This window comes from Triticum aestivum, chromosome 3D (assembly GCF_018294505.1).
Source record: "Triticum aestivum cultivar Chinese Spring chromosome 3D, IWGSC CS RefSeq v2.1, whole genome shotgun sequence".
In the NCBI taxonomy this organism is placed as follows: domain Eukaryota; kingdom Viridiplantae; phylum Streptophyta; class Magnoliopsida; order Poales; family Poaceae; genus Triticum; species Triticum aestivum.
In genome coordinates, this window is record NC_057802.1 from 316,257,151 (window position 1) to 316,260,999 (window position 3,849).

Here is a 3,849-nt window from a genome sequence, read left to right on the forward strand (position 1 = left end):
TGATTCTGTCACTTTTACAATATGTTTTGATATATGGTGCCACGCTGATTGAATAAATGGTACCGGCCCTCTGGGGGCAGGAGCGATGTGGGACCATGGGCACAAGGGGCTTGAAAGTCCTTCCCGTTCGGGGCAGGAAACGTACAAAGCCCCACATGTTAATCTAATGCTATCATCTGATAGTGATAGTGAGAGCGTTAACCAAAGGGGTGGGAGCGATGTGCCTCCTTTAACTATTGACTTGAACCGACCGGCTCAGGATCAGGAAGATATTAGGCAATATGCTGAATCCATAAAGGATTTTGGAATTGACGAGCAATTCGAGAATTTCAAAAGGAATGATTCCACTTCCCCGCTCTATGATCAATTATGTGCCTACGTTGGAGATGCTGATGTTGTCAAAAACAAGTGTATCCGAGAGATCTCGGAGAACTTTCATTCAACAGACGATGGGTTAATTGATTTCGTCAATCAGACGTATGACACTGAAGGGCAAAGAAGAGTTATATTTGATCTTATCAAGCTTAATTTTCAGGATGAGCTTGATAAGATCCCACCCGAACTAGAACAAAATGAAAATCAAGAGGAGGAATGAATGGTAGCCATCATCATCATTCTCTTTTTCATTATAAAGATAAAGGGATTCATTTGAAGAGTTAGTTGGCCGGCCTACCGGCCCACAGATGTAGCGAAAGAGATAGAGGTTGCCTCTCTTCTGGAACTGCAAAATCAAAGTCGCGATCAGATAGGTATCTATCCGGACGAAAATCCGGAAAGCGCTGGTTCAATCCCGGCTCGTGACACGCGAGGTATGCTCGCTAGCAGAAAAAAGGAAAGGGAAAGATGTAATATGCGTTTATGTAGTGATACGTCCATTTTGCATCATGCTTTTATATTGATATTTATTGCATTATGGGCTGTTATTACACATTATGTCACAATACTTATGCCTATTCTCTCTTATTTTACAAGGTTTACATAAGGAGGGAGAATGCCAGCAGCTGGAATTCTGGGCTGGAAAAGGAGCAAACATTAGAGACCTATTCTGCACAACTCCAAAAGTCCTGAAACTCCACGAAAGTTATTTTTGGAAATAATAAAAAATACTGAGCAGAAGAAATACCTGAGGGGGCCCACACCCTGGCCACGAGGGGGGGCCGCGCCCTACCCCCCGGGCACGCCCCCTGCCTCGTGGGCCCCCTATTGGCCCTCCGGTGCCCATCTTCTGCTATATGAAGTCTTTCGTCCGAAGAAAAATCAGAAGCAAGCTTTCAGGACGAGACTCCGCCACCACGAGGCGGAACCTTGGCGGAACCAATCTAGGGCTCCGACAGAGCTGTTCTGCCGGGGACACTTCCCTCCGGCAGGGGGAAATCATCGCCATCGTCATCACCAACGCTCCTCTCATCGGGAGAGGGCAATCTCCATCAACATCTTCACCAGCACCATCTCCTCTCAAACCCTAGTTCATCTCTTGTATCCAATTCTTGTCTCTAAGTCTGGGATTGGTACCTGTAGGTTACTAGTAGTGTTGATTACTCCTTGTAGTTGATGCTAGTTGGTTTATTTGGTGGAAGATCATACGTTCAGATCCTATATGCATAATAATACTCCTCTGATTATGAACATGAATATGCTTTGTGAGTAGTTACGTTTGTTCCTGAGGACATGGGAGAAGTCTTGCTATTAGTAGTCATGTGAATTTGGTATTCGTTCGATATTTTGATGAGATGTATGTTGTCTCTCCTCTAGTGGTGTTATGTGAATGTCGACTACATGACACTTCACCATTATTTGGGCCTAGAGGAAGGCATTGGGAAGTAATAAGTAGATGATGGGTTGCTAGAGTGACAGAAGCTTAAACCCTAGTTTATGCGTTGCTTCGTAAGGGGCTGATTTGGATCCACATGTTTCATGCTATGGTTAGGTTTACCTTAATACTTCTTTTGTAGTTGCGGATGCTTGCAATAGGGGTTAATCATAAGTGGGATGCTTGTCCAAGTAAGGACAGTACCCAAGCACCGGTCCACCCACATATCAAATTATCAAAGTACCGAACACGAATCATATGAACGTGATGAAAACTAGCTTGACGATAATTCCCATGTGTCCTCGGGAGCGCTTTTCTCCATATAAGAGTTTGTCCAGGCTTGTCCTTTGCTACAAAAAGGATTGGGCCACCTTGCTGCACTTTATTTACTTTTGTTACTTGTTGCTCGTTACAAATTATCCTATCACAAAACTATCTGTTACCTATAATTTCAGTGCTTGCAGAGAATACCTTGCTAAAAACCGCTTATCATTTCCTTCTGCTCCTTGTTGGGTTCGACACTCTTACTTATCTAAAGGACTACGATAGATACCCTATACTTGTGGGTCATCAAGACTCTTTTCTGGCGCCGTTGCCGGGGAGTGAAGCGCCTTTGGTAGGTGGAACTTGGTAAGGAAAAAATTTATATAGTGTGCTGAAATTTACTGTCACTTGTTACTATGGAAAGTAATCCTCTGAGGGGCTTCTTCGGGGTATTCTTCACCCCGACCATTAGAGCAAAGAGTTTCTCCTCAACCTACTGAACCTACTAAAAATGAAAATGTCTACTTTGAAATTCCTTCGAGTATGTTAGAAAAACTGCTGGCTAATCCTTTTGCAGGAGACGGAATAGTGCATCCTGATGAGCACCTAATATATGTGGATGAAGTTTGTGGATTATTTAGGCTTGCAGGTGTGCCCGATGATGTTATTAAGAAGAAGGTCTTCCCTTTATCTTTGAAGGGAGATGCATTGACATGGTATAGGCTATGTGATGATATGGGATCATGGAACTACAAACGATTGAAATTGGAATTTCATCAGAAGTTTTATCCTATGCATCTTGTTCATCGTGATCGCAATTATATATATAATTTTTGGCCTCGCGAAGGAGAAAGCATCGCTCAAGCTTGGGGAGGCTTAAATCAATGTTATATTCATGCCCCAATCATGAGCTTCCAAGAGAAATAATTATTCAAAATTTCTATGCTCGGCTTTCTGATAACAATCCGACCATGCTCGATACTTCTTGTGCTGGCTCTTTTATGATGAAGACTATTGAATTCAAATGGGATTTATTGGAAAGAATTAAACGCAACTCTGAAGATTGGGATATCGACCAAGGTAAGGAGTCAGGTATGACACCTAAGTTTGATTGTGTTAAATCTTTTATGGATACCGATGTTTTCCGTAAATTTAGCACTAAATATGGACTTGACTCTGAGATAGTAGCTTCTTTCTGTGAATCTTTTGCTGCTCATATTGATCTCCCTAAGGAGAAGTGGTTTAAATATCATCCTCCCATAGAAGTGAAAGTAGCTGCACCTATTAAAGTTGAAGAAAATACTATCACTTATAATGATCCTATTGTTCCTACTGCTTATGTTGAGAAACCACCATTCCCTGTTAGGATAAAAGATCATGCTAAAGCTTCAACTATGGTTCATAAAAGCAATATTAGAACCTATACACCTCCTGAGCAAGTTAAAGTTGAACCTAATATTGCTACTGTTAAAGATCTCTTGTCTGATAATATTGATGGGTATGTTATTCATTTCTGTAGTGAGACTGCTAGAATTGCTAAACCTTGTGCTAAAGATAAACATAGACCTGTGGTAGGCATGCCTGTTATTTCTGTTAAAATAGGAGATCATTGTTATCATGGCTTATGTGATTTGGGTGCTAGTGCTAGTGCAATACCTATCGACTTATACAAAGAAATTATGCATGATATTGCACCTACTGAGTTAGAAGATATTGATGTCACAATTAAACTTGCCAATAGAGATACTATTTCACCCATGGGAATTGTTAGAGAT